Below are 26,514 nucleotides of genomic sequence, written 5' to 3'. Positions count from 1 at the left end.
CCTATTAAATAGGTACTTTGCGTCAGTCTTTCATCAGTCCCATGGGACGCCCATGCCTGCTATGGGACAGGGAAATCTGGGTGAGGGGAATCCCCTACCCTCCATCAATGCTGACCTCGTGAAGGAACACCTTGAGAAGCTGGATACCTTCAAGTCAGCCGGCCCTGACAATCTGCACCCCAGGGTACTCAAGGAGCTGGCGAGCGTCATAGCCCAGCCCCTGGCACGGATCTTTGAAAACTCCTGGCGCTCTGGTGTAGTGCCAAAAGACTGGAAGAAGGCCAATGTGGTGCCGATCTTCAAGAAAGGGAGGAGAGTGGATCCGGCTAACTACAGGCCCATTAGCCTGACTTCTATCCTGGGGAAGATCTTAGAAAAGTTTATTAAGGAGGCCATCCTTGAGGGACTGGCCCAGGCTAACATTCTAAGGGATAGCCAGCACGGGTTTGTTGCGGGTAGGTCTTGTTTGACCAATCTCATTTCCTTCTATGACCAGGTGACCTATCACCTGGACAGGGGAGAAGAGATTGATGTCATATATCTTGACTTCAAAAAAGCTTTTGATCTGGTATGCCATGATCACCTCTTGGCCAAACTGGCTGGTTGTGGCCTTGGCTCCACCACTATCCGCTGGCTGGGAAATTGGCTTCGTGGTCAGACCCAGAGGGTTGTGATTGATGGCAGTCACTCATCATGGTGCCCTGTGACCAGTGGGGTCCCTCAAGGCTCTGTCCTTGGACCCATACTGTTCAACATCTTCATTAACGATGTGGATATTGGAGTTAGGAGTGGACTGGCCAAGTTCGCCGATGACACCAAACTTTGGGGCAAAGCATCCACGCCAGAAGATAGGCAGGTGATCCAGGCTGACCTGGACAAGCTCAGCAAATGGGCAGACGAGAACCTCATGGTGTTTAACACCGAAAAATGCAAGGTTCTCCACCTTGGGAGGAAAAACCTGCAGCACCCTTATAGGCTCGGCAGTGCTCCGTTGGTTAGCACTACAGAAGAAAGAGACTTGGGGGTCATCATTGACCACAAGATGAACATGAGCCTGCAATGCGATGCTGTGGCTGATAAAGTGACCAAAACGCTGGCTTGCATCCATAGATGCTTCTCGAGCAAATCCCAGGACGTCATTCTCCCCTTGTACTCGGCCTTGGTGAGGCCGCAGCGGGAGTACTGCGTCCAGTTTTGGGCTCCACAATTCAAAAAGGATGTGGAGAAGCTTGAGAGAGTCCAGAGGAGAGCCACGCACATGATCAGAGGTCAGGAAAACAGATCTTACAATGACAGGCTGAGAGCCATGGGACTCTTTAGCCTGGAAAAGCGCAGGCTCAGGGGTGATCTGATGGCCACCTATAAGTTTATCAAGGGTGACCACCAGGATCTGGGGGAACGTCTGTTCACCAGAGCGCCCCAAGGGATGACGAGGTCAAACTGTCACAAACTCCTGCAAGACCGCTTCAGGCTGGACATAAGGAAGAATTTCTTTACTGTCCGAGCCCCCAAGGTCTGGAACAGTCTGCCAGCGGAGGTAGTTCAAGCACCTACATTGAACACCTTCAAGAGTAAATTGGATGCTTATCTTGCTGGGATCCTATGACCCCAGCTGACTTCCTGCCCTTTGGGCAGGGGGCTGGACTCAATGATCTCCCGAGGTCCCTTCCAGCCCTAATGTCTATGAAAATCTATGAAATCTAAGCCACTTTGGGTGCTTAGTGCAAGCCGAAAAGCAGGCTACACTTATTTTAAATAAATAATAGTCCAGAATTGTTTTAAAACACATGTTGGTCTATACTGTGCGTTTTCCTCTTTTACTGTGTCCCAGCAAAAGGGACGAGGTCAGTGCTCTTCGGCGTATGAGCACACCCTTCGGTGTATGGGTGCTACGCACTAGCTAATCCAATTTTCCCTACAGTAACACAGAGCTAGAGTAGAGCAAGAGTTGGGCCACCACCATGGGGTATACTGGCCTCCTCTGCACCGATCATGTTACACCAACATATTCAAAGAACTACTTCTTGTTGTCCTTAACATCCCTCGCCAGGTGCAATTCATTTTTTTTACCTTTGCCTTCCTATTTGGTCCTGGAAGCTCTTGCTATTTCTTGGTATGCTTTCTTAGGGTATTTATACACATGCTCTGGGGGTTGGCAGGGAAAGAGGGGGGCTTTAATTAGAGGGACTCTGAGAGCTTCTTTAATTAAAGCATCCAGAGCATCTCATGTATCAGTGTCAAATGAGCTTTAGATAAAGCACCCCTGCTGCCATTTTGAAGTGTGTGGATGCTGATACATGAAACATGATTGAGTCCACTGGAGTGTGGTAATTATCATGCTCCAGCAGTCTCCCAAGTCTGCTTGTGTTTAGGCACCCTTAATGACTAACTCTCCCTTTCATTGTCTGTGTGTTCACTTTTGATTTTGAGGTATCTTAGAAACTTCTTATATAGCCACATCCATCTCTTATCATTCTTCTTATATTTCTACTGTTTCAGACTGATTTTTTTGTTGAGCTTCTAATGCTACACCACTGTAAGTCAGTCTTCAAGGACCCGTTTTTTATCTTTCTATCTACCCAAGGAACCTTATCTGCTATATCTCCAAGTTGGCTGAAGTCTGCCCTTCTGAAGTCTAGTATCTTTCCTGTTAAACTCATACTTTCCCTTTCTTTAGGATTATGAATTCTAGGATGCTGTAAGAAAAGGGCATTTAACACAGCTAAATGTAATTTCCTCTGGTGAAATCATTTGGGCTCTTTATTTAGCAGATGACTTTCCAAAATGTACTACATTGTAACGTTCAACGGGGTGGGGCGGGGGGGGGAAGAAAAGCCTTGGCTTGGAGTCAAGTACTGTCCTGCAGCACTCAGCTGCTGCAACTTCTGGCCCTAGCTTTGACCTGGGGCTGTTGTTGGAGCTAGAATCTCAGCTATAACCAGCCCCAAGCTGGACCCAGGTCTGGAGCCAGAGCTGCAGCTGTCACCTGCCCTTGGTTGAGGCTAGGGCCACCACATAGTGAAAGTGGCAGAAGGCTGGTAGGGCCGGGGGGGAGGGGAACAAATAGTGGAGGGGGAAAGCAGAAAGTCAATTGACTAGGAATGGCAGGCACTGGGGGAGGATGCAAATGTTGGGTGGGGGGAGAAACTGTGGGAGCAAGGGAAGGGGGTCAAATCTGACCTCCTGTGTTGCTTGCCTCCCTGCCACTCACTGCTTTCCCGGCTGCAATGGCAGGGAGGGAGAGTTAAGAAGGCCCTCCAATAAGTAGGTTCTATACATGGGAAGTTATAAAAAAATTATTGGTGAGTCATCTTAAATTCAGTCATCATGGATTTGGATAAACATGGTACCAAAAAAAAATCCCACAGTACTCCAAAGCATGGTTCTAAAAACTGGCTCAGTAACACACTCCATGGCACTGAAGCTTGAGAATGGGATATCAGTGACTCAGAAAGTCCTAGAAATTTTTCACCAAAATATTAAAAAGAATTAAAACTTATTTTTGTTAAACATCTTGACTGGTAACTGTGCAAAGCTCTAGGATTAATTCCCTCTTTAATTTTAATTCTGCCATTCTCTTCACTTCATATAGAATGTCATTTTTCTAGTTGCATAAATGACACTTTTTTATACTTGTGCACAGTTTAGGATTGTATTACCTGTGTAGTACAGATCCATAAAAGCACTCTCAAAACTACCAACAATGAGCAGAAGGCAATATGTTGTCCTGGCAGGTAAGCAGCTACATATGCATCTAAGCTGGGTGTGTATAGGTCCCAACATTCTGCACAGCAAATAGTAATGACTAGCAGAAGTGGGGTGGTGTCACCCCATGTGTTTTTTTTTAGCCACAACAGCTGAATAGTTAGGATGCTCAAGAAGATGTTGAATAAGCATTGGTCAGAGGTAGTTACTTTGGGTATTTTACATGATTGTTTGCCACATGGGGCCAGGAAGGATTCCCCCCACCCCACTGCTTTTTGTTACATGTGTCGGGTTTGGGTTTGTTTTGGCTTTTTTTACCTTCCTCAGAGCATTTATGTTGACTCCAGTGGAGGCTGGCAGTTTTGATTGGTGTGTGCCAGTGATCCTACCAGGATTAAAACCTGGAGGTTCTAGGCTAGAGGGTCTTGCCACTCTGCTCAGGGTTAGATGATCACCACATTTATAGTTAGGAAGGAATTTTACCCCATGGCCAGATATGACACAGACTGTGGGGAGTTTTGCCTTCTTCTGTAGTGGTGTGTGTGTGTGGGGAGTGGGGGGTTGGGAGGAGGGAAAGCAGTGGACATTGCCTTCTTCCTTGGATGTCTTGAGTATATTTTAACCACCCTTGCAGCATCAGGACACTGGCTGCCATTGTCCTCCTGTTTTACCTGTGGCAGGTTAGGGTGCTGTGCCTTGTAGTTGTGTGACAGGGTTCACTCTACAGTTTTAGCAATGGGTCAGACAAGGATTTCCATGGGATGGTTTGGACAGGGGTGATCCTGCCTTAGCCAGGGGGTTGGATTAGATGACCCCTCCAGAGATCCCTTCCAGCCCTATTTTTTATGAGTCTGAGCTATCCAGGAAGCAGGAGCCTGAGTTTGTAAGCCTGCCTCATCCAGTGAGGGGTTGAACCTACATTGCCCAGCATAGTACATTTACCACCAAGCCACAGGTTAGGCAAGGTCATATAGAAGCGGGTCTGGAAGGGACCTACAGCAGTCATCTAGTCCAATCCCCCTGCCTGAGGCAGGATCATCCCTATGCAAACCAGCCCATATAAATTCATAATCTAAACTTTACATAAGACTACTGCCAACCCTGATACAACACATACCTAACACCCTAACCTGCCACAGGCAGTGCAGGGGAACAACAGCAGCTAATATCTTGCTTCTACTAGATGTCATCAATATATGCTCTATAAAATCTGGGTAGAGGGCCAGGCCCCCCAACTATAGAGGAAAGTAAAAACCCCCATAGCCCATACCATTCATCACCCCATATATGGGGATCAGTTTGACCCTGAACAGATAGGAAAGACCCTGTAGCCAGGAACCTCTGGTTTTGGTCTCAGCAGAAGCACTGGCACACCCGAGTCAAAGTCATATGATATATAGCTGTGCCTGGATTCTCAAGTATCAAGGACAATAAAAAGTCCTTTTTTAGATACGTGGGGAGCCAAAGGAGAAGCAAGGGCAACGTTGGACCCCTGCTAAAGCAGATGGGACAACTGACAACCGATGCCCAGGAAAAAGCCAACTTGCTAACTGGGTATTTTGCATCTGTTTTTCACCAGTCCCATGGGACGCTCCTGCCCATTACAGGACAGGAGGGCCTGGGTGAGGGAGATTCCTTACCCTCCACCAATGCTGACCTTGTGAAGGAACACCTTGAGAGGCTCGATACCTTCAAGTCAGCCGGCCCTGACAGTTTATACCCCCGGGTACTCAAGGAGCTGGCAGGCATCATAGCTCAGCCCATGGCATGGATCTTCGAGAACTCCTGGTGCTCTGGTGAAGTGCCCGAAGATTGGAAAACAGCCAATGTGGTGCCTATCTTCAAGAAGGGGAGAAAAGTGGATCCGGCTAACTACAGGCCCATCAGCTTGACCTCTATCCAGGGGAAGGCCTTAGAAAAGATTATCAAAGAGGCCATTCTTAACGGACTGGATGGTGGCAACATTCTGAAGGATAGCCAGCACGGGTTTGTTGTGGGTAGGTCTTGCTTGAGCAATCTTATTTCCTTTTATGACCAGTGACCTATCACCTGGACAAGAGAGAAGAGATTGATGTCATATATCTTGAATTAAAAAAAGCGTTTGATCTGGTATCCTGTGATCACCTCTTAGCAAAACTGGCTAACTGCTGCCTCGGTCTCACCACGATCCTCTGGCTGGGGAATTGTCTCCGGGGTTGGACCCAGAGGGTAGTAATTGATGGAAGTCAACTGTCGTGGTACGCAGTGACCAGTGGGGTCCCTCAAGGCTCTGTCCTTGGGCCTATCCTATTCAACATCTTCATTAATGATGTGGACATTGGTATCAGAAGTAGACTGGCCACGTGTGCTGATGACACCAAACTCTGGGGTAAAGCGTCCACACCTGAGGACAGGAGGGTGATCCAGGCTGAGCTTGACAGGCTCAGGAAATGGGCAGAAGAGAACCTGATGGTGTTTAACACTGAACAATGCAAGGTTCTCCACCTTAGAAGAAAAAGCCACAGCATGCTTATAGGCTTGGCAGTGCTACACTAGCTAGCACTACAGATGAAAGGGACGTGGGGGTCATGATTGACCACAAGATGAACATGAGCCATTAATGTGGCTAGTAAAGTGAGCAAAACACTGGCTTGCATCCATAGATGCTTTTCAAGCAAATCCCAGGATGTCATTCTTCTGTTGTACTCAGGCTTGGTGAGGCAGCAGCTGGAGTACTGCATCCAGTTTTGGGATTCACAATTCAAAAAGGATGTGGAGAAGCTTGAGAGAGTCCAGAGGAGAGCCATGCGCATGATCAGAGGTCAGGAATACAGACCTTAAGATGAGAGGCTGAGAGATATGGGACTCTTCAGCCTGGAAAAGCGCAGGCTCAGGGGTGATCTGATGGCCACCTATAAGTTTATCAGAGGTGACCACCAGGATCTGGGGGAACATCTGTTCACCAGAGCACCCCAAGGGATGACAAGATTGAATGGTGACAAACTCCTCCATGACCATTTCAGGCTGGACGTAAGGAAGAGCTTTACTGTCCGAGCCCCCAAGGTCTGGAACAGTCTGCCAGCGGAGGTGGTTCAAGCACCTACTTTGAACTCCTTCAAGAGACATTTGGATGTTTATCTTGCTGGGATCCTATGACCCCTGCTGACTTCCTGCCCCTGGGGCAGGGGGCTGGACTTGATGATCTTCTAAGGTCCCTTCCAGCCCTAATGTCTGTGAAATCTATGAAATCCCTGACCAGTGGGTGTCCAACCTCTTCAACACTTCCAGTGATGGAGCATTTACAATTTTCCTAGGCAGTCTATTCCACTGCCTCACTATTTTAACAGTGAAGAAGATTTTCTAGATATCCAATCTAAATTTACTTTGCTGCAAATCCAAGCCATTGAACCACATCTTCCACTCTACAGCAAGAGAGAAAAGCTGTTTTCCCTCTTCTTTATGGAAGCCCTTCAGGTATTTGAAGACTGCTATCATGTCCCTTTTAAGCACCTTTTCTGGAAGCTGAACATGCCTAAGTCCTTTGGTCTCTACTCATATGACTTGCTTTCCAAGCCCTTTATCATTTTTGTTGCCCACCTCTGGACCATCTCTAAGTTTTTCATGTCTTTTTTAAAATGTGCTGCCCAGAACTCCAGAAGTGAACAAAGTATTCCAGATGAGGCCTAACTAGTGCCATGCAATCCCGTAATGCATTCACCTTTTGTGCAGCTGCATGCTCACTCATACTGAGTCAGTTATCTATACATATTATCGTAATTTTATCTAGCCCACACTTTTCCTCTTTTTGTTTACAAGAAGGTCATGCGGGACTTAGTCAAAGCCTTGTTGAAGTCCAGACACACTATATCCACAGAATTCCCCTCATCCATCCAAGTAATTACTTTATTAAAAGTAGGAGATCAAGTTCGTCTGACATGATTTGTTTTTCATAAATCCATGCTGGCTGCTTGTGATCTGCCTTTCCTCATCCAGATGCTTGTAAATGACTTTCCTTAGGACATACTCCAGTAACTTCCCAGGTATTGAGGTGAGGCTAACTGGTCTGTAGTTCCCCAGGTCATATGCCAGTTTCTTCAGTACCCTGGGATGAAGTTCATTTGGCCCTGCTGATTTGAATCAATTCAGGCCCATAAAAAGCATTCTGTCTCTGTTGTTATCTCATCCCACAGCTTGTCTCCTTTCTTATCTAAATAATCCGCATTATATATCTGGCTTCAGCTTAATTTTTTGTGAAGACTGAGGCAAAGATTGTGTTGAGTAGATCTGCCTTTGCGTCTTTGTCTAGGAGCTTCCCCCTGGCTTGTTAACAGGGACACCCAGAGTTTCTTTGTACTTCTTTTCTGGCTACCATACTTATAAAACCTCTTCTTGTTGTCCTTAACCTCCTTTGCCAGGTTTTGCTCATTCTTTATCTTTACCTTCCTGATTTTGTCCTTGAAAGTTCTTGCTATTTCCTGGTATTTCTTGGTGAGCTGCTCATGCTTCCATTGCCTGTATGCTTTCCTTTTGCATTTGAGGCACTTTAGAAGCCCCTTGTGCAACCACATTGGTCTCTTGCCATTCTTCTTTTGCTTCCACTGTGCTGAGGCAGTTTCTTGTTGGGCTTCCAACAGGGCCAGATTAACCTTTTAGGGGGCCCTAGGCAAACAAACTCATGTGCCCTTACTTAATACTGTATATTTGTATTATTATAAATACCGAGTGAAAAAAGTATGTAAAATAAACACAACTGGGCCTCTTCTTCACTTAGGGTCCTAGGCATGTGCCTAGTTTGCCTATACATTAACCCGGCCCTGGATTCCAGTACTGTGGCCCTTAGAAGCTTGCAGCCCTCCTGGGTGCCTCTGTCCTTCAAGGTATCCTCACAGGACAACATGCCAATGAACTTCTTGAATCAGATCAGATCCGCCTTTTTGAAAACTAATGCCCTAGTTCCGCTGACTTTGTTTTCCCTGTCTCAGGAATTCTAACGTATCATGATCACTTCCTCCCAAGTTACCCAGCACATATTTATTCACATCCTAGGTGAAGTGGTTCAGTTTCAAAAGATGTGCTAGAAAAGTGCTTGATTAATGCTTCTTGTCTGGCTGTTAGAGCACTGCTAGGAACTCCAAAAGCTGTGGGTTTAAACACTCTCTCAATGATTGAGGTTTACAGCGTGGATCCTTTGCTTGCCAGGCAAGTGCCATAAACATTCAGGGCATCTATACACATACATTTGTCTGCTCCAATGTGCCGGAGATCCTGGATCTGCTCTGCATAAGAGCTGACACACCCAGCGCTGTGGTGCTTGCATTTGTATAAACAGCAAAATGCATGTCAGTGCTGAGAAAATGGTGGTGGTGTGCTTTTGAACTAAAACACCCTCAATGTGTTTTAGTTCAAAAGTTCATTGCCTACATTTTCTCAGTGCTGACGTGTATTTTGCCATTTATACAAATGCATGTACTGCAGAGACAGGCACTTTTAAAAGTACCCGGTGCTGTTGCATAAGCGTGTGTACAAATGCCCTCAGCTACTGGGGCTAAAACTGAGGAGAACAGCCCTCCTCCTATTTTTTTTTCAGGACTTAAACTTAGGTATGTGCATCATGTACCTGCGCAGCTACTGAATAGCTCGCTGTACATGCTCAGTGACCATGTGAACGCTCATACATCCACATTGCAGGGATAATAGAATCACAGACTGTGCATAAGTGCCAAAAATGCCACTTACATGGCCAGAAAAACTGCCATTTGGCATGTAAAGTGGAACAGAATTCTAACCTAAGTCTGTAATCCACTTATCCTCATTCCAGAAAAAACTGCACCATAATTAGATACCTTATTTCAGGGAGAACTTTGGACTTTAATTTTCAAGGAAACCCATAAATGGGCACTGTGACAGATCGACTGGTAACCGTTGCTGCTCAAAGTTCAGGTAATCTAAATATATGTAAGATGGTGTAAACTCTTGTTACACTGTGAAAATATGAAGTTGACCTGTCTCTGCTTTCTCTGCACTGGATTGTTTTGTAACATGTTCTCTGCCTTTAAGAGGCTAGAAAATAGTTTTTTGACTCTAAGATCAAGAGTTGTATAGCTTTATCATGTAATAATTAGCCATGCCCCAGGCAAGGAGCTAGGGAGACACCAATTATCTGCTTATCACTGAGTAAATAATTGTTGGAAAATCTTAAGCTAATAAAAGTTGCTCTGCTGACAAGAGGATAGTACTACAATACGTGCCAAATTTCGATTGAGCATGAGAGAAGGGGTGTGTCCACAACTGCACACTGATGATGACTAAACCTTCTGCGGTGTTTTGTAGAGTTATAAATACAAAGTGCACTATTTCTGTAGCAGTACCTGTCAAATGAGTTTGAGAGCAAAAAAAGGACGTTGCCAGTAAGAGTGGATTTTCATTTAGGCACCTGTAGAAAGGATCTGTAACCTACTTATACGCCCTGTGAAGAATGTCACTGAATTGGATTCAATTACAGTGCATTCCTTCACAGGCAGGCAAGGCTATTTTAATTTTTAAATTGTTACTTTTAGGGCAAACATATGCCAATGAGAGCTTCTAAAGGACATCAGGAAAGCCTGGAGTCAAAGGTTAAGTACAGGCATTTGAGAAGCCCATGATGGAAGTGCTCTAACTTTTGAGCTTTACTTTAAGTGCAAGCAGAACAGATAGGAGCTTTTTGGTGGGGTGGAGCTTGGAGCCTGTCTGAGCAGACGGAGCCCAGCAGGCGTGAGGAGGCTCTCATATGTCTCCCAGTGTGCCCTGTGGGCTCCCTAGGCTGCCAAAGACTTAAATGGAGCCAAACGGCCGAGCCACCCCTGACTGGCTGCTGGGCATGCACCACCATGCCCACAATTCCCTGCCATCATGACATGCATGTACTTTTGTTTCCCAGTTTGTACACCCAAGCAGGGAGACCCAGGAGCTGTGGCAGGTCCTGCTGGCCACCCCGTATGAGTCCCACTGAAGACTGCAGGATATCACAGCTGCCTACCTGGTACTGATGTGGTATTGGCTTGTCATAGCATACGCCCTCAGTCATGAGCCACCAGCCAGCTGTCCCATCATAGCCACCCAGCACACTTTGTGCCTGCCAAGTTTGTGCACGTGCATTTCAGATGCCTGTGTTCTGTGTGTGCATACTTATCCTAGACACCAGGGTTGTGTGTGTGTGTGTGTCCTGGATGTCTGGGTTCTGTGGGGGGGGGTGTCGGTGTGGATCCCGGACACCTGGGTTCTAAGTGTGTGGGTGTGTCCCCCATATGCTAAGGTTCTGTGCATGTGCATGTGTCCTGGATGCCCGGTGCGTGTGTGAGAGCATCCTGTACGACTTGGTTCTATGTTTGTGTGTGCACATCCTAGACTACTGGGCTCTGTGCATGCATAGACGTGTGCACCCTGGACACCTGGGTTCGGTGTGTGCATGTGGGTGTCCCCCCCAGATGCTAAGGTTCTGTGCATGTGTCCTGGATGCCTGGGTTCTGTGTGTACTTGTGTGTATATGTATGCTGGACACCTGGGTTCTGTGTGTGCATGGGAGTGTGTGTGTCCCAGACACCTGGGTTCTGTGTACATATGCATGTCTCAGATGCCTGGGTTCTGTGTGTACATGTACATGCATGTGTGTCCTGGACACCTGGGTGGTGTGTATTTGTCCTGGACACCTGGGTTCTGTGTGTACATGTGTGTATGTATCCAGAACACTTGGGGTGTGCGTGTGTGTGCATGCGTGTGCACATGCATGGATCCTGGATGTTTGAGTTTTGTATGCGTGTCCCAGATACCTGGGTTTTTTATGTGTGTGTATGCATGCATGTGTGAGTATGTCCTGAACACCTGGGTTGTGTGTGTGACGGTGTATCTGCATGTATTCTGGATGCCTGGGTTTTGTGTACACATGTGTGTGCATGAATGTGTCATATACACCGTGTCCCAGAGGGTTTGTGTGATTGCTGAGTGTCTCTAAGAAAGGAACACATCATAAAAGCTAGCAAGACCATTGGATATTATTTTTCGTATGGATAGGAAAAGCAACAACTGTAAAATGGTAACTAATAAAACAAACAATGTGGGAGTTCGATTAAAAAAAAAAAAAAGTTCTCAGAACTAGCTGCCTACTTGTGTATCTATGGGACTCCCAGCAGCATACCTCAGACTCTGCATCAGGCTGTCTGAACCAGCTTTCTATCAAGTGCACATGGTTCCAATCATTACTTAAGTGCAGGGGCAATGCGTAGGGGGTGCATACAGGTGAACATGCACCCCCTAAGCATGAACAAAAAGAAGCTGCCAACACTGTTGGTGGTGCCTGTGCGTGGTCACCACTTGCCACCCCACTGCCGACACCACCGGTGGCATCTGTGGGCAGTCAGTGATCCCTGCTGGCTGCTGCCAATGGCATCTGTGGGTGGCCACAGACCTCTGGTTGGTGCTCACCACTCCCCCCTCCTGCCACCGACAGCACCGGCAGCTTGTCAGAGCTCCTGCTTACTGCTGCTGCACTCCCGCTGTTGCCATGCTCCTGCCACTGCCGTGCTCCTCCAGCTGCCAGGGACATGGGTGGTTCATGCTTAAATGACCAGAATTATTAGAAATTAGCTCTAAGACATGAGAACAGAGAAATACTGTCTACTTCTGTATGGGTTATTGAATTGATCCAAGGTTTCTAGGACTCTGTGTCTGTGAGCCCCCTTAGGATGCCAGCAGAATGTGTCCTAACATTAATCATGATGGCATCTGGTACAGCTGTTCATTACAGCATTCTAACCTATAGTGCTGAAGTCTGACACCACATCTATCCAGGGTTATCTTAGAGTAGGATCTGCCATTTTTATAGCTTTCTTATGTGCCCTGATTGTCTGTTCAGTTACAGCTGTAGAGCGCTTTCTGCACAATAAGTGTAATGTTTGTATCTGGCCAAAGTGCGTAAAAACAGTTTTGCCTCAAATAGAGTAGACCTGCAACTAAGAGCATCATTATTCTTTTTCATGTATTATTTTACCATGGTCTGTATTGACTTTCTGGCATCACCAACTTCTGTTACTTTTCCTATAGGTGAAGGGGACAAGGGACCAGTCTTCCCCCCCGCCCCCCCCCCCAGGGAGGGACCTGGAGACCTAGGGAGTCCCCTGGCTCCTTGGAAAGCTGGGAAGCCAGGGGATCCCCTTCCAGGCAACTACTTGAGCCTGTCTGCCAGGCTACAGCAATAGCAACAGCTGTTGGTGAGGGCCATGTGGGGGTAATTACACCCACCTGGTTTCCTACTCAACTCGGCACCTAAGGAGCTGAGAGAACAGGGTCCACCCTACAACATGGTGATAGGCATGTGCTGCACCATGAGGCTCCCTAATTCATGGCCTCCACTTGGTACTTCAGAGGTCTTCACCCAGACAGATCCTATGGTCCCAGCCTCCACACAGATAGAACCCTTGTCTCCAGGCTGCGGAGGCTGCCTGGCACATCTGCTGGAGGCTGGGATCTGGGGTTCAAGCATGCCCACTTGTGGGATGTGCTTGCTGGTGGAGACTGGAGGGCCAGGTGAGGGAGCTCCAGGAGGAGATGAGCAGACTGTAAATCATCAGGGAACATGAGGCAGATATCGACATTTACTGCCAGGCCCTACACCTGGAGAAGGATGCCACGGAGACCAGGCAGAAAAGCGGGTTTGAGCAAGATGCCCCAAATGATGGCATGTGGAAATTGGTCACATCAGGCCCAAAGCCACGACATGCATCAGCTGCTCCATCAATAGCCCTGCACAACAACTACTCAGCCCTCACACCATTGACAGATGAGGCATCCACATCCTTTGCACTGAAGACAGGACAGGAACTGCCACCCCCACAAGGAAGCAACAAAGAGTGATTGTTGAGGGAGACTCCTTGCTGAGGGGAACAGAAGGTGTCATTTGTTGTCCAGACACCTTTGCTTGAGAGGTCTTCTACCTCCCAGGAGCCAGGATCTGGGATGTAATGGTGAGGATTCAAAAGCTGATCCATCATATGGAGCAATACTGCTTGCTCCTTCTGCCCATGGGCATCAACAACACAGCAAGAAACAAGCCCAGGAGAATCATGACTGCCTACATGGGGGCAAAGCTCAAGGAACTAGGAGCACAAGTGGTCTCCTCAGTCCTCCAAGTTAGAGGCCATGGTCAGAGGAAGGAGTGCATTAAGGAAGTCAACTGAAGGCTTCAGAGATGGTGTTGCCTTGTTGGTTTTGGATTCCTTGACCTTGGCATGCAGTTCAACGGCACTGGTCTACATGCTAGAGATGGTATTCACCTCACAGCCAGAGAGAAGCTTTTCTCTATGAGAATCGCTGACTTGCTGAGGAGGGCTTTAAAACTAGGCAAGTCCAGGGGCGAGAGAGTAGATTCCACCTCTGTATACAAATCTTTTGGCCAAGTTGACCCAAGGGAGGATTTCCAAGTGGGGGACATCCAGATGAGTACCAACACCCTGAGGCACTTGAAGTGGCATAGTAAACCTGAGGTGACTGGGGCAAACTCAGGTAACTTTATGGGAACACCAGAAGCATGGGCAACAAACAAGATGGACTGGCACTCCTTCTGGCTGATGAGGAATTTCACCTCATTGGGCTGATGGAGACCTGGTCGGATGATACATATGACTGGGCAGTGGACATTGAGGGCTATAGGCTGTATAGGAAGGATCGGGTTGGGAAGAAAGGAGATGTGGGCCTCTATGTGAAAAAGTGGTACCCCTCCCTGCAGGTCACATCTGATTTCAGGAAGAGGTGCCTTGACACACTGTGGATCAAGATACAAGGGGGGTCAAGAGAGTGGGACCTGATGGTAGGAGTATATTATATTATAGGTCCCCTACCCAGAAGAGGAGAGTGATCAGGCTCTGAAGAACTACTTCACAGTTAGGGCGGCTAGGATCTGTAACCAACTTCCAAGGGGGTCTTTAAGAGGAGGTTTGATGCCTACCCAGCTGGGATCATTTGAGCCCAGTTTTTTCTCCTGCCCTGGCAGGGGGTCGGACTAGATGATCTATAAGGTCCCTTCCGACCCTACTTCTACGATTCTAGGATTCTCCAGGGAACTGACGGAGGCAGCCAGCACTAAAGACCTGATTGTCATGGGTGACTTCAACTATCCCGATATCTGTTGGGAAGACCATTCAGCCAGTTCAAGCATATCAACCAATTTCCTGGCAGCTATTGATGACCTATTCTTGACACAGAATGTGGAAGGACCGACTGGGGTAAAGTCACTCTGAACTTAGTGCTGACCAAAGGGGAAGACATGGTAGGCAACCTGAAGATTGGAGGTACTCTGGGTGATGGTGACCATGACTTGATTAGGTTCACCGTCTGTGAAAGACTGGGAATTCAGTAGAAGATAAGTCCTAGACTTCAGAAGGGCAGACTTTGGTAAACTCAGGAGTCCAGTTAGAAAGGTCCTCCATGACCAGCAACTGGACAATTTGGGAGTTCAGGATCAGTGGAGCTTCCTTAAGGGGGCAATTCTCATAGATCAAAAAGAGGCCATCCCCCTTGTGGTCAAAAAGTGGGAAAGGGGCCAGGAGACCCACTTGGCTTAATGGATATCAGGGAACTTTTGAAAAAGAAAAAAAGAAACATCTAAGCAAGGAAAACCGGTTCAGCATCCAGAGAGAAGTACAATCATATGGCCAAGGTCTGCAATTATGAGACACGGAAACCATGGCAAGCATGGAGATCTGGCTGGCAACTGAAATAAAGGACAACAAGAAGTCCTTCTATAGATACATAGGGAGCAAGAAAAAAAAAATAAAAATCAAGCTCCTGAATTTGGGGGGTGAGGGGCAGCCCACAGATGATTCCCCGCAAAAATGCAGAGCTCCTAAATACTTCATGTTGGTGTTCCTGAAGTCAGATGGGAGCTGTGCACCTGTCCAGAGGCCCAGGGAATATGGGGAAGACACAGGGAAGACTCCAGCCACCCTCCCCCGGCCCCTGCCACCCTCCTCTCTATCCGGCCAGAAACCTGCGCCTCAGGTAACTGGCACTTTTAGCTTACTGGCACCCCCCAGCTATTCCCCACTGGTGCCAGTTAACAGGGATTTTACTGTACCAGGTAAGATTAAGTGAACTGAAAAATGGGTGTAAATCAGTAAAAACTGGTGTAAATCAGTAAAAACTGAATAACTTAAATGAAAAAAATCAGGGAGCTTATTGATGGCAAAACTGAAAATGTAGAACACTAGTCAAGGGTGAATATCAAGATCTAGGGGAGCAACTCTTCAGAAAGGTACTTCCATGGAGGACAAGGATCGATGGGCACATGTTAATTGAAGAAAAATGTAGGTTGACTTTAGGAAAAACTTCTTTTCTATAAGGGTATCTAGAATCTGGAATACACTCCAGAGGTAGTGCTGTCATGATCCTTGGAGGTGTTCAAGAGGATGCTGGACAAGCACTTCATTGAGCTCATTTGAGCCCAATAACTTCCTGCCCATAGCAGGGGACCGGACCTTATGATCCTACAATTCACTTCCAGTTCTTTGATTCTATGTTCACAGTACTCAGTTTAGGTCAGAAGGCTGTTCTGGATTTCTCTGGATGCCAATAGTGTGTCCCATCAGATCAGAAAATTATGGCCAGACATTATAAATCAGAATAAAGCTTTTGTTCCAAATATCAAGCTAACCTCTATCTATAGTGTGGGGGATAATCAGAAATAATCAGATCATCAGAAATACAGCACTGGTGACAAATTAACTCAGACTTAAGACGTAAATGCATCTCTCTTGCTTGCTAGAGCTTTCAGATTTAGTACTTTAGCTCACTTTGCAAAATGTTTACAGGGTCATGTTTTGGTTATTATTCAAAACTATTAACCTCTCCCTTATGCTTGATTATATATTGATACCTTCCAAATTCATTAATTGCTATTCTGAGATATTCCTTTCTGGTTTTAATTAGATTTTCACATCCTTTTACAGCAGTATTATAACCAGGGTGGTCTTTGCAACACAAGCCCTTCTTTCCCAATCTTGAAACCTATAATATGGCCTATTATTTCCATAATACTGTACCTTGGTACATCAGGGCTAGGGACAGGCATTCAAAAAGCCAGAGCCTGAATTGATTCAATCTGCAGGTTAGTCTAACCTGCCTAGATTGAACCAATTTGCAAGTTAACAGACATTCACAAAATGCAGGCACATGCCTGCAGTGGCTCAGGCCAGGGGCCAGGGACCAGGGGGTGCTAGAGCAATCCTCAGCTGCAGGGAAGTTGTGTTGGTGGGGGCATGGCCAATACCAGCAGTAGCTTGGAGTGAACTGGTCAGGGAGGGGGTTTAATTCCCCCTCCCCCCCCGACCCACTGGCAGGACCTGAGCCAGGGTCCGTTGGGAACTCCTGCCTTGCTGCTGCAGTGGTGGGGCCAGGATGTGGCCAAATGCCAGCTGGCATGGCTCCTGAGGCAGGGAAGGCAGGTAGCGGGGTTATTCCCTCCTCTACCCCACTGCCCCTTGCAGGGGACAACCACAGCCGGGGTCTGCCTGCACCAAATGCCACCACCACTCATTCCCTGCATGGGGCCAAGTAGTGGGATAAGCCCCTCCTGCCTCCTCTGCCATATGTTGGAGGGAGGTGGAAATAACCCTGCTGCCTACCTAAGGGGCCCTGCCTGCTGGCTGTCCTCTACTCAGGCCCCTGGCCCTGCTGCTGGAGCAAAGGGGCAGGGCCCTGATGGGGCAACAACCCTTGTCCTGGTGTCTGTGAAGTGTAAACCTCTTCCCAGGGTGGGGGGGCATGAATGGGGGTCATAGCTGCCATAGGCCACATGGGGCAGGTGGTGGCACCAGGGCTTAGAGGGGGCCATAGCCCTCCAAGCCCCACCAGCGCTGCCACCCCACTACTGCTGCTTGCCTTGCAAAGCCTGCCTCAGCTTTCGCCACACTGTAGCATGGCCCCCCACCAGGAAGAGGCTCATGTTCCAGGACACCATGACAGGGGCTGCAGCCTCATCAGGGTCACTCCCTGCAAGCTGCTCTAGTGTCAGGGCCCTGGAGGAGGGTTATCCTGCTGCTTCTGGTGGTGGCAATAGTCTGGGCAAGTGGTGGCCTGGTAGTGGTCTCCGAGGGCAGAGTGGGGAATAACCCCTTTCCCTGTCCCCCACCTAAGGGGGCCATGCCAGCCAGGCTCTGGCCCCACCCCTGGAGCAGGGATGGGGGAGTGACCCTGACAGGGGCTGCAGCCCCTGTCACAGTGTCTTGGAGTGTGAGTCTCTTCCTGGTGGGGAGGGGGTGCTGTGGGGTGGGGAAAGCTACCGCAGAGTGTACAAAGTGAGCAGCAGCGGCAGTGGTGCTGGTGCTGATGCCACTTGCCCTGTGCAGTCCACAGCAACTCTGACACCTGCTCATGCCCCCTCCTGCTGAGAAGAGGCTCCCATTCCCTGGACACGAGGACAGGGGCTGCCCCCTCACCACTCCAGTGGCAGGGCAGGGGAATGACCAGAGCCCAACCAGCATGGCCTCTTATGCGGGGGACAGAGAGGGGAATTCTTCCCCGTTCCGTCCCGTGTCTGGAGGAGGGGGGCTTCTCCCACTGCTTGCCCCATGTAGGGAGCAAGCGACAGCAGCTGTGGTCAGGGCAGGTGGACCCCACTGCGCTTCTTCTGGGGCGGGGGAGGGACAGGGAGAAATAACCCCCCTCGCTCCCTCCCTCCCCACCTAAGGGGGCCATGCCTCTGCAGCAGTGAGAAAAGAGTACCTGGCAGACCCCAGCTCAGGTCCATGAGACAAGGAGGGGGGAATTCAACCCCCTCCCTGGCCAGTTTACTCCAGGCCTCTGCTCAGGACTGGCCATGCCACCACCACTGAAGCAGCCACCAGAGAAATGCAGGTCATGCCGGTGGGACAGGGGAGGGAGGGAGGTGGGGAATAAATCTCTTCCCTGCTCCCTTCTAGGGCCAGCATCTGGCCAGGTCCCTACCCCTGCCTGTCCCTGCCCTGGCTAAGGAGCACAGGGGCAGGGGCAGCCCTGCTTTACTGAAGCACAGAACATAGCCCAGAGAGCATGCTGGGGAACTCTGGTTTAACTTAAACCAGGACAGACTCTGGGACAGAAGTTGCATAAACTGGTTAGAGTTCAATCAGTTAAGTCTGGTACTACAGTTAGTCAATCAGGCTCATCTCAAAATGATTTTGTCAATTTTAAAACTGGTTTATGTGTACTGAACTTAAGTTTTGTTACAGGTTTAAAACTGGTTTAAGTGATCAGAACTGGTTATCTGTAATGTCTGTCCCTAGCCTAAAGGGTTGTCTCTGGCATCATTGTTGCTTCCAGTAGATTCAGATCCAATTTATATAGGAGTAAGCCAAATAAAGAGGAGTCAGCTTGATAATGAAATCACTGAAGCTACTTAGATTGCTGTAAGGATTCCAATGCAAATATGATTTACTAATATCTATTAGATCATTTTCCAAATTCTAATAGAGGTTTTTTATTATTTTTAAATTTAAAAAAAAAACTGATTCCAAGGTCACATTCCTGACTATTGGTTTGTACATTCATACTTACATAATTTCTTCAGGCCTCTACTCTAGTAAAGATGTATTTGTTCTTGGCCTGTGTCTTATGACAACAGTAAAGGATTCCGGAATAATGGACTTTCTTCTGCTGCTGAAGAAAGAACTTTCTTAGACTAGGGAAGAAAGAATTAGCCCTAAAATGACTTTTTCCAGCTCTTTCACTACTTACTTTTCTTCTATGTCTTGTAGAGTTTAGGCCTGTTTTATTCCAATTACTATCTTGTGCTTTTGTGCCTGCCGTGTCTTATAGGATCTTGTAGAAATTGCAAGACAGGGGAATCATCTGAAGTCTTTAATGCTGATGTAATAACAGCTGTGTGACCTACTGGAGTGACCCAGTTAGGGTTCAGCCCTTGTTCTCTGAGAAATGTGAACTATTGAAATCGAAAGTCAAGGGATTCCTGGGAACTGTACTATGACAAATGCAGCTGCAAAACATGAAGCTATTTCTCCCTAAAGATTTTGAGAAAGAAAAAAAACCCATGCATTTCCTTTTACCGTGAATCTTATGCTATGCAAACTGAATAAAGAGTCAAAGAAACCTCTAGATTTCCCAAAATATTATTCTGAAAGATGATGTTCTTGTACTCAGTGATCTATGCAATATTGACTTGATCTTTAAAAGAATTCTTCTTTTTACTTTCCACTTTGGAGCAGGAGAAATCCCCCCCCCCCCCGCCATATTAAAGCTAGTACCTAAGCTAGCTTGTTAGAGGCAGCCTGCATATCTTTTGTGGCACTGCATGTAGGCATCTGCTGGGAAGGGAGAACCATGGATGTAGTTGGGCCCCTGATTCAGAGAAAATAGTGTTGGAAGATGGCTCATAAAACCATACAATCCATCCCCTGCCCTAATGCAGGATAAGCTACACCTAACCATTCCTGAAGATGTTCGTCTAACCTCACTTCTCAGCTAGGGTACTGCAAGGCACCTCAGGGGTGCAATAACGCAGGTGCTGCCATAGCAATGACAATAGTCAGGTAAGACTGCCCAACATGGCATTAGGGTTTTTATAAGCCTAAAGTTTCCCCAACCCTCCTCCCAGAAACAGGCACTCAAGGCAGTTCTACTTGCCTGTTTATGTTTCCAGGAGCAATGAGCAGGGCAGGGGTGGACCAGGAAGGCCTATGTAGAACAAGGCTGCTCCTGCCTGATTTAGGCTGATTAGAGTCCTAATGCACTAGTACCATGCACACATGCTACAGTGTTACCTGTCAGCTCCATGTTCTGGGGGAACCCTGACACAGGACACAGACTGTCTGACTCACAAAGAATCGCCCCCCACAAACAGAAACTGATTAAGATGCAGTGGGAGACCCACCTAAAACCCTCCAGATAAGGGTGACAAAAGTGAAACAACTGCCTTAGGTCTCATTTGCATCTGAGATGGGAACAGATGACCATTCATTTACATAAGAGATGGAGAACAGAAAACCTGAAGCAGAGACTGCAGTGAATTCTGGGATCAGCGAAGCAGGGGAACACTGCATGATGGGGAATCTGTGCTCCAAATGCTCATCAACCCCCACACCCAGCTCAGCGTTTATCAGACCAGTTCTAATCTGGATTTACAAAGGACTTTTCCTTCCCCCCCACCCCACACACACCTCTAAGCAAAAGTAAGTTTATTGGACATCTCGAGCCGTACATTCCCCGGTCCCACTATAGGAGGCCTATATAAACTTAATTGGCTACAACTCGGTTGCCGGGTTAGGGAATGCTGAGGCAATAGAACGAGTCACAGGGCGTATGGGCAACATTTGAACAATGGTACAGGGTTCATCACAGCGTCCATCCCATTGGAGCCCTGACCACAAGTGTTGTCTTACTTTTCCTGAGACGACTGGTGGAAGTCCTCTCCACAACAGGTTATGAACACTCCAATAAGTGCCTTAAGTCTGTTAAAAGACTATAGTAAGATCTGGAAAAGTCATGCTAAGCTGAGGCTTGTTCACAGCAAGTAAAAATCTAAAACCCTGATGCTGCAATCTATTGTTTCTGAAGACACCAAGAGAGATCCCATCAAGTATATAATATCAAACTGGCTCCCAAATAGGTGTTTCCTGAGTATCAATCAAGTTCCTGAGATGTTCCACCCAGATAACCCCTTGTCAATAGAAAAGACAATTTGATTACCAATATTGAGAATGCTTGAAAGAAACTGATCTGGGGGTATAAAATCTGTAAAAGAAGCAGCAGTGCTGCTGACACCACCCGCTTTCTTCTGGAGAGGCTGCAGGAGGAAGATCATCTCCCTTCAAGGATCGTGCTGAGAACTTTGACCTGTCAGCTTTGCAACCCAAGTGCCTTGGACTGGTGAGATCCCAGCTCTCTCTCTCTCTTTTCTCTTCTCTCCCTCTAAGCATAGATTTCTGAACTTGAACTGTATTAGTTAAGCTTGAGCTAAGTTCCGCTAAATACTTAGTGAAACCAGGGTATACTGTGACTGTGTTTGTTTTTCCTTTGCATGTCTATCACTACTAGTGTCAATATATATTTCATCTACTTAGCAATAAATAACTTTTAGTCACACTGGTGGTAACTGGGTATATTTTGCCTTCTTTACTTCTCTTTCCCCACTTGCTCCATAGCAATGCCCCTCTTACCTAAGCTAAAGATCCCTGTGAAGCCCAGAAATACTGTGGGGTCTGCTTATCAAGAGACTAAAAGATTGGGACGTGCTGAGTTAAAAAAACATAAGGGGATCAGCTTGTACAGGCTGACTGACCCAGTTTGGCTCAGACGTGCCCTAATGAACTGAATGCTGGCCCATGAGGGTATCATCTGGACACCCAGCCAGATTCAGAGGTATTCTGTTTAATTGCGTGCTTGTGTCTTGACTGTGGTTATTGTTGCTCTGATGAACTGATTCTTGGCATATGAGGGTGTCAGCCTGTCCATGCTGATCAACCCAGCCAGGTCAGGCGTGTCACGTTAATCTGCGTATGACTGATTTGGGGACTGGAGGAACCCAACCCCACTAAACTGAGTCCTGCAAGATAGCTCCATTGGGGGTGAGGGCTTGCAGAAGGGAGAGATACAGCTCCATATAGAAACACAAGCAGCACATTGATAGAATTACCAAGACCCTAGCCCTAATAAATGAGCACACCCCAAAGTAGCGGGCAAATCTGCTAACAACAGTTCTTCCTAGATTGGTTGTGCAACAGGCCCACAGGGCACATTTACTTCAAGGCAGTAAAATCCAGTTGAGAAACACTAACGTAAGTTTGAGGCAGCATCAACAGGGTTCTGGGGGTGCACTGGAGGTGCCACCACATTCAAGGAAGTGGTGAAGGGATGCTGTGACCCTGAAAGGGGTGAGAACCACTGCTCTAACCTGCTTTTAGAAAGCCTGCAGTGATGAAGAGTTCGCAGCCTCCCTAGATAATTTCAGTGCTTATCTATTTTTACAGTTAGAATAAGTATTTAATAAATAAAAGTTTAAATGAAGAAAGGGAGATATAGGTTAGAAATTAGGAAAAAGACATACCTTCAGTGAACATGGAGAATTCTTCTCTTTCTACAGCAGGGGTGGGGAATTATTTTGGGCGTAGGGCTGCTTATTGAGTTTTGGCAAGCCACCGAAGGCCACATGACAGGCAACCAGGGGCAGATAAATATTAATTTTCTAAATATTTTAGGGAACTGCAGCATGTGTGCTTCCATGTATGGATGAGCTCTACCTGTCTCAAGAAGTTTATGGGGCAACAAGAGGTCAGGCACTGCTGGACCTGGTACTGGGCAAAGGGGATGATCTAATCAGTGACTTCAGAATCGAAGGGAAGCTGGGTGACAGTGACCATGAGTTGACCATTTTCATTATCCATCACAAAGCTGGCAAGTCAGCCAGCAACGCATTAGTCCTCAACTTTAGGAAACCTGCCTTTCATAAGCTCAGGAGGCTTGTTCTTGAGGCCCTGAAAGGCCCTGATTTCACAGGGAGGGTAGTTCATAATGAGTGGTTACTCCTTAAGAAGACGATCCTAGAAGCACAAGAGGAGTCTATCCCAACCTGTAGGAAAGGTGGTAAAAGGGCTCAACAACCCCCTTTGCTCAAAAGGGAACTCATGGACCTCCTATATCTAAAAAGAGAGGCTTATAAAGGATGAAAGACGGGGAACACCACTAAGGAGGAATATTCTGCACTGGTCTGCACCTGTAGGGAGTGAACTAGGAAAGCCAAGGTTACAACTGAACTCCAACCGGCTACATGAATCAAGGACAATAAAAAGTCCTTCTTCAGATATGTGGGGCATCAAAAGAAAAACAAGGGCAACATTGGACCCCTGCTAAACCAGTTGGGGCAGCTGATTCCCAACACCCAGGAAAAGGCCAACTGCTTAATGATTACTTTGAGTCAGTTTTTCACCAGCCAAAAGGGACTACCCTGCCCGACATGATGTGGGATGCCCAGGGTGAGGAAGAATATATGCCCACCATTGGTATGGATCTTGTAAGGGAGCATCTTGAGAGGCTGGACCCTTACAAATCAGCTTGTTCAGCTAGACTGCACCCAAAAGTGCTAAAGAAACTGGCAGGCATCATAACACAGCCACTGGCAAGGATATTCAAGAACTTGTGGTGCTCAGGCGAAGTACCTGAAGATTGAAAGATGGCCAATGTGTTTCTTGTCTTCAAGAAAGGGAGGAAAGAAGACTTGGGAAACTAAAGACCAATCAGTTTGACCTCAATCCCTGGGAAGATCTTGGAAAAAATTATCAAAGAAACTATTCTTGACAGGCTAACAGAAGGCGACATTCTGAGGGATAGCCAGCATGGGTTTGTTACAGGTAGGTCTTGCCCAACCAATCTCATTTCCTTCTATGACATCACCTGGACAAAAGGGAAAAGTTTGAGATCATATATTTGGACTTTAAGAAAAGCCTTTGACCTGGTGTCCCATGATGTCCTCAAGGAAAAAATTGGGCAACTGCAGCCTCAACTACACTACAGTCCAATGGCTGAGGAACTGGCTCTGAGGCTGGACCCAGAGAGTGGTATTTGATGGAACCAAATCAACATGAAACTCAATGACTAGTGGTGTCCCCCAAGGCTCCATTCGAGGACCTGTAGGATTTAATATCTTTATAAACAATCTGTGTCTTACAAAAACAAAAGTGAGGGAGTAAGTTTTGTACTTTCTGGTCAGGAGACCTCAAGGACTTGGACAGTAGAAGCTTAAAGAACTCTAACAGTGCATCCACAATGCAGGCATGTGCACTTGCAGCAGCTCAACTAGAAGTGGCACACTTTTGAGCACTTTGGTGTGGGGCAAATTGTGCCACTTGAGGCAAAATAACCCTGCCCAGCTTCTCCTGGATCCCAGTGCTGTACCCAGCAGTGTAAAAGCCTGCCCTGTGCTGGCCCCAGAAGTATAAAAACCTGCCCCATGGCTCCAGGTCACCCCACAGCCACCTGTGCATAGTTGCAGTTCCCCTGCTGTGGGGCTGCATTGGTGGGACCTGGACTAGGGACAGGGACAGGGACAGGCTGAGTGGGTGTGCTGGGTGGTGTAGTGCACCTAGTCTCCTCAGGCACCGGTGGTTTCAACATGAGGGCAGGGCCCTTGCCCTTCCCATCCCCAGCTCTGGAGGAGGCTGAAGAACAGCCCTTCCCACTGCCCTTGCTGTTGGTCCCTGATGGTGTGGGAGGGGGCTTGGAAACTCTGGGGGAAGCCTGGCCTGGGGAGACCCCTGGCTCTGTTGGAACCCTACAGGAGTCCTGCCTGCCGCAGGACCACAGTGGAAGTTGGCCGCAGTGGAAGTTGCAGACTTCTCTATCCCCAGAGGAGGTTGGCTGGACTCTACTTCCGGGGTTGGGGCTGCAGGGGCATGCATCCCTTTGGGGGCTTGGCTAGAATCTGCCCCCATAGTGGGGGCTGCAGGAAGCTCTGTGGAGGCATCTGCCCCCCCTCCCCCCAAATGTTCCTACCTTGCCATTGCTTCACATGAGGGAAGGGGAAACAATAAGGAAAACCAAGCTGGTGAACCTAATAGTGGTAGGCTGGGGGTGCAGGGGAAGTGGGGTTGGGGGGGCTGAAGCTCACTGAGCTACAGCCCCACAGGAAAAAAAGTGGGAGGGTATGCTTGGAGAATGTGGGGGAAGGGACACACACACACACACACACACTCTCAAAGGTTAGGGAGACTCGAACTGGCTTACTCAGCCACACGACAAACACCAGGGTAGGGGCAGTGGACCACAGGACTTACCACACAATGGCAAAAACACACATGGAAGGCTGCTGAGGCAGATGTGAAAGATGGCTAGAGGAGCTTTGGTTTTTGAAGATCAGTTCAGGAGCCCCTCAGGCCTCTAGCCAAGCACTCAGCAGCAGAGCAATAGGGAGGAAAACAAAGCAGGATCAGATGCAGAGGCAGATGTGGAGTGAGGAGCAATCAGTCAATTAGGGAGTAATCCAGTACAGGTGTAGTGTTGAGTGGTGTAAGGTGGTGCAGCAAAGAATCTCCTCCTCTCCTGAGAGGGGGCAGCATCAGAACAGATGGCATCAGAGGTGGTAGTAGCCATCCATTTCAGCCACTCAAGGTATGCTACTGGTGAAAGTGGAGGTGAAGGTGGGGGTTGGCCTTCCAAGGCAGCTGGGGCAGGCAAGACACCTTTGGGCTCCAGCAGCCATGGTGGGGAAGGGGCCCTTAGGAAGTTCAGGCTCCCTTTCTGGGCTGTCTCCCAACCGTGGCTTGGCAGTGGGCTGGGCAGCAGGCTGGAACAGGGGTGCAGAAGCTGGGGTGTGGTGCAGTGCAGTGGGTACCTCCCCAAGGGGGAACAGCAGCATACAGCAGAGGACACCTTCCCCATCGGGGGGGGGTAAGCAACAATAGTAGCCCAAGGCAGGACGGGGTACAGCTAGCTTGCCTCCAAGAGCTCTGAGACCAAGCTTGCAGCAACAGCAGCAGCCTGGGACAGGAAGGGGCATAGCCAACTTCCTCCCAGAGGCTCCTTCCTCAGAAGCTTCTGAGGGCAAGTAGCCCTGAGCTAACTGTGAAGTAGTTCTTGCGGATGTCTAATCTAAATCTACTCTCTAATAATTTGGGTCCATTGTTCCTTGTCATGCCAGAGGGCGCTGGGGGAAACAGTGTCTCCCCTAAACCCTACTGGTCCCCCTTAGTGAGTTTATAGACAGTCACCAGGTTCCCCCTCAGCCTTCTCTTGTGAAGGCTAAACAGGTTTAGGTCCTGCAGTCTTTCAATGTAGGGTCTGCCTTGTAGTCCCCAGATCATGCGGGTGGCCCTCCTC

Source organism: Crocodylus siamensis, chromosome 11 (genome assembly GCF_052110815.1).
Source record: "Crocodylus siamensis isolate JL-2025a chromosome 11, ASM5211081v1, whole genome shotgun sequence".
Classification (NCBI taxonomy): Eukaryota; Metazoa; Chordata; order Crocodylia; family Crocodylidae; genus Crocodylus; species Crocodylus siamensis.
Note: the sequence above shows the minus strand (reverse complement) of the source record.